General features: G+C 40.5%; 1 long non-coding RNA gene across 1 annotated transcript in view; it reads right to left on the bottom strand.

Moving 5' to 3' along the window:
- Positions 1-4,334: 4,334 nt before the first annotated feature.
- Positions 4,335-10,450, bottom strand: part of LOC111264218 (uncharacterized) — a 9,080-nt gene continuing 2,964 nt past the window's right edge. The window contains exon 2 of the long non-coding RNA XR_002682756.2: positions 4,335-5,235. This is a non-coding gene — a long non-coding RNA (uncharacterized LOC111264218). The remainder of the gene's footprint in view (positions 5,236-10,450) is intronic.

Below are 10,450 nucleotides of genomic sequence, written 5' to 3'. Positions count from 1 at the left end.
ATATATAATACCTCTGTAAATTGATAAATTTACAGAGATCCGTAAAATTGTTCGTTCCCTGAACAGCAGTTACTCAAGGATAGTTCAACAGGCATTTAGTAGAATTACATTAACATTGGTCTATGCGTCTAAGACCTTGCGTCAAGTTGGAGACGTCATCTATAGAAATCCAGATGCATAAAACTTGCTTCTCGGGGTTACTAAAAGGTGCAGCCAAAAAGATTTTTTTGCGAAAAAGAAACAGCCAAATGTTACATTGGCGCATATACTGTAGTTTTACTGCTATTACTCAGTTATGCTCGGTTTTGAACCTAGACCTAGAAAACCTATCGTATATAAATCTTCTACGTACAATTAGACAGGCAAAACGCTTCAATGGTGTGTAAGGCGTGATAATGTGATATGAAAAAATGCATACTTAAAATGACGCACGATCGGAACATAGCAGAGAGCATCTCTGCGTGAAAAGCGAGACTGTTTAAAACCATTTCAAAAAAAGCCTTTCTTTAAACAAACGCAGCTACTTAACCATCATTTTGGACTAGACGCATTTATCAGTTACTAAAAATAGAAGAATATCACCACCTATTGCTTATTCTCGGAACAAGTTCTTATCTGATAACAAACAAATGGCAAGTTTCGATATATAAGCCACCTTCAAAGTAGGTTACAGGCAGTCGCTGATAAAAGTGAAGTGCAACTTACTGAGCTCACAGTCGTTGTATTGTATCGCTGATGAGTGATACGGGGCTACCGCATCACTGTCGACAACTGCTTACGGCATGCATCATTTTTCAGATTCTGCGGTTAAGGGGGCGGTGGAAGTGACTCCCTCCGGAACAGAACTGATGCAACAAAAAGATATCATATATGTGTAAGAGAAATAACCTAGACATTACATAGCCATCTAACAGTAAATGCCTTGTCTTTAAAAAGTAAATCCATTATTTACCTTCAGGAACAACATTCTCAGCCCTTGTGATTCGGCGAAGGCCTAAAGTAGTAGAACACGTAAGCCACATTGACTAGTTAACGGAAAGGAACTTAGACCTAGTCGAATATCTATTCAGGTAGGCCAAAGTTAAAACTAACCATGTCGTTGTCACATATCTTTTTACCATAGTCGTTGAATTATCTACAAAGGGGGCTACTATTAGAAATCTTTAATGATGAAGCGGTTAGCTACAAGCCCGTTTGACTTCCAAGTGATTCAAGCAGATGTGCTCTTATAATTGAGTTCTTGCCATAAAAAAAGCACTCGGGAATTTGATTTTCGTTTCAAGCGTCACAGGTCGCGCTTCTTTAGCAGCAACTAAACATAGTATTCCCATGCTATTAATTTATGACAGGTAAAATAGTCTATCAGGACAGCACCGCACAGGTTTCCTTAAACTTTTTTTTTCGCAGCTAGCTGGGTTCTAGCTGGCGCCTAAAGTCAAGTGGGAAAGCTGACCCAATCTGCATCGACCCGATCTCGCATTCACTTGAAAAGTGCTTGTTTTTTCATTCATCCAGTTCAAATTTCGGTTTAGGTCTGTTAACCCAACCCAAGCTGGTGGCGTCTTTTTTGTACTTAAGTGCCAACGCACACTACGGTCCTTTGTTTATGTTGATAGCCAACGCCCCAACACGTTTAGTTGGCTATTCACATATTCAATACAAATTTTAACTTAAGGTTGATGCTATTTCTGTGCAAATGTTTTCTCCTTAGCATTTTAAAACAAGTACTGCTACCTAACAGTCGATAAGCTGGTCAGCTTTGACTAGTAGGCCAACTTTGGCTCGCTTTTGATCTAAGCTCTGGTAGTAAATAAATAATAAAAAAAAAATAATTATACAGGTTCAGTTTTACAGTGAAACAGGAAAACATGTCTGGTATAACATATGAATACGAAGAGAAGCAAAGCCTGCAAAAATTAATCAGCTGGCAAAACTAGATTAAAGAAGCAAGCTACCTGAAACTCTTGAACGCTCCTGAAAACCAAGGTCAGATGTAATGGTGTTTTGCGCTATGTCGAACGGCCATTTGTTTTGTCTACGAATGATTTTGTGTATCTTTCCTTGTCTAGATATTTTCCCATGGTGCGCAACTTAATATGAAAATAAATAGTCGTCAGCTACTCTTAGTAGGTCGTAGAATAAAAGAGAATTTGTCAAATTGGTCCTTTAAGTGCTTTGACACGTTGTTGTCAAGTTGTTTATATAGTAAGTCAAACTTTGTTAGCCCGTACTGAGAGGGTGTCACGAAGGTACTGCAAGTTATAGGTGGGCAACTGGTTACAAGTCAATGCAAGATCAGCAAGCTATTTCTTTAAGGTCATACCAGATTTTTGGATATACATATGGGTGACTATTATCGCATAAATCAGCGAATTTTGAAAGACCTAAAAAAGAAGCGCATGGTTGTTTACGTCACCACTACGTATCCGTAAAACCGAGAAAAATATTTATATATGTTTCAGACCGTCCAAGCCGCATAGATATACACTCGAGAACTGCGCGACAGATGGCCTAAAAATCAAGTTATTTTTTTTGGGATTGTACTATATTGGTGTCTAACAAAAACGCAAAGCTTCACTTAACTTCTCACCACAACATTCAGATACGGCGTAACAGGGCTGGTTCAGTTAGTTCTTGAGACCGCCTCTATTGTCGAATCTATTGTTACAAATTTCAATTGCCGAAATAGGTGTTATCTTGCCGGCGAGGTTTTTAAATTATGATTGGTACAGTTTACTCAAGCTCTACAAAGCACGCTCGACGACTTTTACTACGCGTGGCCTGAAAATTGCTATAGAACAGGACGACTTCCCATTGTTTACCGCGTCTTTTGAGTCTCGTGCGCAGCCTCGTTCGCTTGATGCAGCTAATACAGATTTTAGTTGGTCGTTTTCTCTTTCTTAAGCATTCGCCAGTGCGCGAAGTCCTTCTGTTTCGCTCGTTTTAGGATAGCGAACTATCTTAACTCTAAGGTTAAACATACCTTCCGAACTACATTTTCGTTGTTTACCATTGTCGAAACGACAGCACTCGTCATCAGCGGTGAAGGTTCGATGTAGAAACGTGTTATTGGAGCTTCGTGTTGCTTGGTGTCAAGCGACACGCTTGCCATATGTCTTTGTGATGTTCGCTCAGTTCACGATCTCCTATTTTTTTATTATATTTCATACAGTTAACGAGCTCTTTTGGAGAGAATGGATCACATCTTCCAAGTCCAAAATCTTCTTTGTAAATTTAACAAACCCTTTCAAGGGGTTTCCTGAGTCAAAAGCCATTTACCCTTCGGGCAGCTTCGATAACTTTCTCGGTTTCCGCAAACGGCGAAATCGATTAGATGTCGCTAACGTACTTTCTAATCAGAAACAATCATCTTTGACGTCTGGACCAGAGATGCCATTTTGTTCGACACAGCAGGTTCGTGAACAAGGCATTTCCGAATATCATATAAACGAAAAAAGGGGTGGGCAGAAAAAGGAACTGATGTCTCAAGTGGTCCTAATAGGTAAACCCGATAATTTAGAATGGCTTTGTAAAAGCACGTAACACAGACAATGGAAAATATGAGCTCGAAATGTAGTTAAATATCACTAACAACAACGAAAATCCTATAATAAATAAGACGTAACTAATATTAATAAATAAAACGTGAGGCAATAGCATCCTTCTCTTTAACGCAAATTTCGAATTCACTCTTCGGTTCATAATAATTTATTTCCCTGATATTTTATAATGGCCTTTGTTTATCTCGGAAGAGACTGAAACGTACGACGTTTGACGTAGTGCAGATCACCTTTGTATGTTTTATCAAATTCTAGCTATATTTGATCGAATAGTGCATTTTATCGTCGGAAAGTGGGGTGCTTATTCGAAAGGGGCCGACGGAGCCGATGGTAAATAGAAATATATTCGCTTGCCGATACCCCTAAGCCGTACAAATTAGTCGAGGAAAGCATCCAAAAAGGGTAGTGGTCATGTGTACCTACTGTGTGGACATGATAAACCGTAACCGTACAGCATGCGACAGTAAGAACGAGCCAGAGATTTCTCTAAAATAACGAATAAGCCTCTTCACTGCCTATTTACATTCTGCCATGAGCACGTACGTTGCTTAAACATTTAAAATTCGCGCCTAATTTGTTTAACTTACTCTACACGCTTGAAATCAATAATGATATTAGTCTAAACAACGCTATGAGAATTATGCTAGGTGGGTCGATTCATATGGGGTGCACAATAGCATCTAGCTAATTTCTTGATGGATATTGGATATCTACGATTCTTTTATGAACGCCTTTTTTTTTTTAAATTAACTTAATAATAAATAAAGATAAAACTTGGTCGTCACACGTTTTCCGTGCATGCTTTTAGCCTTGAACTGTCACAAGCATTGTTAGAATGTCAGTCCCATTGGTATATGGCTTCAAGAACGTGTCAAAACAATTATTTGCAGTGCCCTCTCACAAATTTCAGAGTTGTTCTAAACGCAAGACGACTCCTTGCGATGCCCACGCCAACAAGGCCGCTTCTTCAGTCCTCTAATTGAGAAGTGCTAAAAATGTACATTGGACGTTACTGGCTCAGCCGGTTATCAAACATCATTTCATATAGTAAGCTAGACGTTCTCTACCGTACTTAACACAAAATGTTACTATAAATACGGTTGACTATTCAAAAGCTGGTTGCATTTCCTGCTTGTAGAATATTATTTCCTTCGTTGCTATTGGCTGCGTATCGCATTCGTATAGATCTATTAATTCTCTATTGAGGCAAAGAAGTGTAGCAAGCGATCGCGAATGAGTCCATCGATGAAGACGGATGGGGGTTTTCGTAGAGACGTCATCTTTAGTCTGGCGGCGTTCATTGGGCCTGTGGAACCTGGTCTGTGGGATATCGCTTTGAGAAAAGATTTTCATCGCTTGAGGGGCATAGTCCAGTTGCCGAGGAGACATTCCTTGGATTCCTTGTGGAGGCATTCCCGCTTCTGCGTGATTTCCACTTGAGCGATTCCAGTGTTGACGCTGCCGTTGGTCCTCTCTTCGCCAGCTGGGACGGCAGCACGATATAGCCAGGCTTCGTTCGTTCCGTACGCTCTGTCGACGCCATTGTGTGCCTCGTCGTGCAGTAAAACACACTTCGCAATATAGACACTTCGTAGAGGAGATATTGTCAGGAGTAACGGGGCCAGGAGCAGTGAACTAGCCGGAAGGCATGCATGCTTTTATAAAACAGGATTGCCTGAAATATTCGTCAATGGTAAGATTGACAAAGTACGTAAGTAACAGATTCGTACAGCATTGACTTTCTAAATACATGATCTTATGCCGTCAGTCACTTGGTACGTGTTAGTTCATTATAATACAAAGTATATGCAATGGCACTCTAGTTACAGGGCTCGCTTAGAGCCAACGATTTCGTACTCAACGAGAAAAGCTATAATATTGAAGTGTCCTAATTAAGCACAAGCTTTTGGCATTGTACCCATCTAGTTCCTTGAATTTCTGTGTAAGCTACCTTGAAAATTAAACTTCAGTGGGGACACGAAAGATACAGATAATGGTAGATGCTGTTGTGTCTATCTACCTATAATCGTTTTACGGGGCATGAATTAATTTACAAGCTAAAAAAAAAGGAAAGGAGGACTTCTATGATACTATTTGGTAAGAGCTATTACGTACATTATGACCCCAAAACACTCGATCTAGCTCTCAAATCAATATAAAGCTTAATTTTTTTGGTGTAAATAAAATCTCTGAAAACACCGCCCTGAAAGCTCCACGCTTTCTGATAGTTACTCTTTCAAGCATACAATATATAGTTTAAATTACATTAAATTTTGTTGGAATAGCTCGGCGCACTGGCAATTAAACATCGTCAATGATATACCTGGACCTGCATCTTTAAAATCCGCATCAGAGATATATATATATATATATACTCACGGTTTCCATATTATGACATTGGTTTTTAGTTACTAGTAAATAAAAGATCGGCAAACAGTCAACATGATAGATTGCCTCTGACAATTTTTGATTGAATGACATTGCTCGAAGCATGCTATTTTTATTTTCAGGGTCTTTTTTTTTTTTAATAAAAGCTTTTGGACTAAGTAACCGTAGTGAGAGCAGAAAATTTCTGTATTAAAACTTTTCGAATAATGGTCATTATTGAGAAGAACATGAAATATTATGCTTCGTTCTAGCAAGTACACAGAACATCGTAAACTACGAGCTTCAAATCTAGAGCCTCGATCATATGGTATAGATTACATTTCAATAGAAAGCCTTTAGATGATAGATATGACTAGAAACAAACTAAACGCAAAGGGGATTTTTATTTAAGTCTAGTTCATGACAAGTCTGACCTATATAAATGGTTTTACCATTTTCTATAGTTGATCCCAGTGAAAATTATGAGCTGCCGATTTCAATATAAACGATGGGCGTAGATGAATTCGTGTCGACGTAGCCTAACGCACCGAGCGTTCGACTCTACGTACTTTGCTTAGATGAAAGGTCCAAAAAACCTATGGACGAATCGGTAAAGCTCGCCATGAAAAACAATGAGCGCAAAGCGAAATAGGATTAAGATCCCCTCGAGGCTCTAACGAAAAAACAAGAGCCCACAAGACCGACCACAAATTGAAACGAGACACACTGAAGCAGTGTCGACAAAAGTAGAAAATAAAGAACAAAGCTGGGCAAGGCAAGACCGGTAACGAAATGCCGCCCACTCGCCTGAGGCCTCCTTCGGTTACGACGACGACGACGACAACGAACAATAAAAAATATCTGAAGCAGGAGTAAGAAAATTGACGGCAAGCGATCAAACGGGCAATCGACATGCCGGTTCTCGTGTCGGAATGCTTTGCCCAGTTGTATTTGAAAGGCTCAGCTTCATTCGAATCTATTCTCATTAAAGCTGTTCGTGTGCAGGCCAAAGAGGGCACGTTGCATTTACTTCGCAGAAAGGCGTGAAACAAATCGCAAGCAAGCGATACAATTTAAGTACCTGACGGTAGGATTAGTCATTAGTTTGTTTACAGCCTGCAGACACCTGCGAACAAAGGCTTGTTACTCGTTGCTTTGATACTAATATGCCTTTATGAACGTCTCCCACATTATCATGTGCCATAAAAAATCAATTTCAATTAGGACCAGTCGTTATATAAAAAAATTATTTCGATTCTTTTCGTTCATTTCATCAGCATTAAATAACGTACTATATTTAAAGCGTAATGGATCATCGTGACGACGGCTGAGCATCACAACTCTGCGCGCACAGTGGTTTATATTAGTTGGTAGCCTTTTTACCACGACGTGGTAAAAGCTAGTTTGTCGTTTGCATTTATTGATAAAAGTTTTGGTTTTTATTGATATTTTAACTGGCAATGGAACTAAACCTATGCCAGTTGGAATAATATTTTTACTACCTAAAAATTGGAAAAAAAAACGGGATTGGATGATTTTTTACGGTTTGGATAGGCGTATCCGACATTGATATTTGACTGGCAAGGCTTAATTTTAGTAGACATCATCAGCACTTCCTGTAAACGAAGTATTTAAGAGTCTCGTACATTTGTGCATTTTTGATGCGATTTGTTCTATAGCGTTGAACGTTTGCTATTTTGATATTTGATTGATATAGAGAAAGATTGGGTACGATATCGGACCCACCAGCATGAAGCTTCCAACTGTAAACTTTACATATATCATTCTTAATGTCGCCAGTATGAATATCACGGTACTGCATACCTGTATCTGTTTAGACTCGACCCAATCGCGCGCAAGCCATAAGCATTTCGGTGGTTGCGTGATGATGATTTGGTGGTCAAATGGGCTTAGGCTTAAATATGTGCCTTATTTCCGTCCAGTAAACAAACAAGGCAGACAGAAATTAGCGCAGCTTTATATGTTAGGCTACAACGAAACCCTACGTGCATCTATCGATGAATCGGTATGTTATATGACACAAAAACGTAAGGCGAGCGGCGATTATTCAAAGGGATAGGGTTTCGTCCATGTAAAGGTAAGCTTTGACTTTGAACATAACTTGTCTTTTCGCTGAGGTTTAGAAGAATTTTTGTTGTGATTCAGAGCAGTAGTAACAATTTCTCAGACATGGATGCGTGGTGCTTTGCCGGTCCCGTTACACGGCGTTCTTCTATATTTTCCGTACCGAATAGTTATTGTATAAACATTATGGAAAAACTGATTGCGCAATATGCGTGATGCGTTTTTTTTACGAAATCAGGACGCACTTGCCGTACGTAAAATGTGATAAAAATGCTTTCCAAGAACTTATCGTAGAATAACTTAGTATTGAAAAATGCTGACTAAGAACTAACAAACATACTCAGAAAATAATAGTCAATAACTATCGACTGGGATGAGCCCATAATAAAAAATGAGAAACAGGACTAAAGAAATTGAATCTCTGATTTCCAGGTGTACGTTTCAGCAAAAAACATGTGGCAAACGCCTCTTCGGTTATCTTCTCGTTTCGTTTGCCACAACCGCGCCGACCCAGATCTGCCTCAGATGTAGTGCATCCTAACTATTGATCGAAGTTTCGATACGGAGGAGATTCAGACACGCCTTGTCGCCAACAGTGGTCTCGAATTTCATGGGTTCAACAATCCAGCCCATGTCCCCTTTATTTATTTTCTAGAAGATTCGAGAAGGAGACATGGTTATGCAAATGGAATCATTAGGGTGTCATCTGCGCCAGCGTGCATTTGTCCTTAGAACCACGGAGCGGCGGTGCTTATCTCGATGAAGCCTGTTGGGCTTCACTCATAAATTCCGTTACAATATCAAATGTAAGGCGGAAGAGGCGATGTAATAGGCTAGAAGAGAGCTGTTTTTATATTAGTAGAACGCATTTTCGATAAGATGCCTTCACGCTATTCACATGTTGCGTACTACGGCGAAGCCATAAGGAATACCTTTATATTTTAGTGATTAATAAAAACGGTTAACAAGGTCAATTTCTTTTGTGATTGTATCTTTTATACTATGCTTTCAAGCATCTTATACATTGAAATTGCACGAAATCGCCAAACACCATTGAGTGACTTGATACGACTTGAGAGGCAGCAATATATACGTATACTGTACTGCTTCTGCACTAGATTCTTAGAACCAAGCGTCGCCAACATAAATTGGTGGCACGAAACGGTTAGCAAAACCGGAATGTTACAAAGAGCAGAGAAGCAGCGTAGCAACGGTTCCCGTTTTGCGGATCAATAAAGGAGGAACGATAGGCAAAGGACAACATTGAGAGGTTCAAGGGCAACTTCCTCCACGATCTTGGTCCAATGGAGTCTGCTGCCAGGACAGACCCAGTGAATGAACCGTCGATTGACCTGATGTACCAATTAGCATAATCTTGTTGAATGCTCTATCCCAGTTCCTGGCTGGAGCTTTCTCAATCCTTCTCAATGGGTGATGTCGATGGGCACTGCACGGAAACGATGATCAACGGAGCATTAGGAGATGTAGAAAAACAGAACCCCGAAATGGCGCAGGACAGTTCCTTCGCTCGAGCTTGGTAAAGATGACGAAGCAAAAGCGAGTAACGAAGAGTGTGACAGAGATGAGGAGTGATTGACTGGCAGAAAGTAGCGAGCCAAGATAGCGGTCGAGAAAGAAGGCGAGCTGTGCAAAAGCTGCGATGACAGTCAACGGCGATGATAAGGACGACAACGATGATGACGACGAGGGCGATGACTGGAGAACCAGAGGACGTTCGAAGACGAGCTGGCGTCGGCTGACATCAGAAGTGACAAAAGAGACACACGTGATTGCCTCCGGTTGGAGGCCTTCCCGCGATGTTACTCGACCCGCGGTCTCTCTAGATCTCCACACCATGCGCTTACTAACAACTCGCTATGCCGTTCCAACAGTAACACTAGCAAAAGGGTGCGGAGCCCCTCAGCGTGTCAGCTCAACTTGCTTCCCCCACTTCATCATACGATGTCATTGCGATCAGCGACACTCACTGGCCTGCCGCTGGTCTTGTTGCTTGCCTTACTGAGAACTAACCAATCGGTGTCGAACGCAAGGGCTTAAAGGGTTCGGCTGGCTTTGACGGGTCGACTCCATCTTTAAAAAGCGTCGAAGAGGAAACCTGTGAATGCACTTCAATGTGGCGGACAATTATTTACTTGAAACCAACGTTAATCTAAAACGCTAACTTTGATAGATAGCGCTTGCCTCCCCGAACTGTTACCTCTATCGTCCTTTTATGACACTCCGAAGGCGAGATTTAACATGTTCTCTCACAGAAAACTAAGATGCCTAAAGCTAGAGGGCCGCATATCGTTATCGCGCTGACATCTTGTGTATTATTAAGTAGTGCTAGTATAGGCTATAGAAAGCGTGTTTTTAAATTGTTTATTATGTAAAGCTTCAAGTACTGTTGAACCGATACAGGTTTTGACAGTCTGCAG

Source organism: Varroa jacobsoni, unplaced genomic scaffold (assembly GCF_002532875.2).
Source record: "Varroa jacobsoni isolate VJ856 unplaced genomic scaffold, vjacob_1.0 scaffold_834, whole genome shotgun sequence".
Taxonomy (NCBI): domain Eukaryota; kingdom Metazoa; phylum Arthropoda; class Arachnida; order Mesostigmata; family Varroidae; genus Varroa; species Varroa jacobsoni.
The sequence above is the reverse complement of the archived record's forward strand: the minus strand, read 5'-3'. Positions and strand labels throughout refer to the sequence as shown.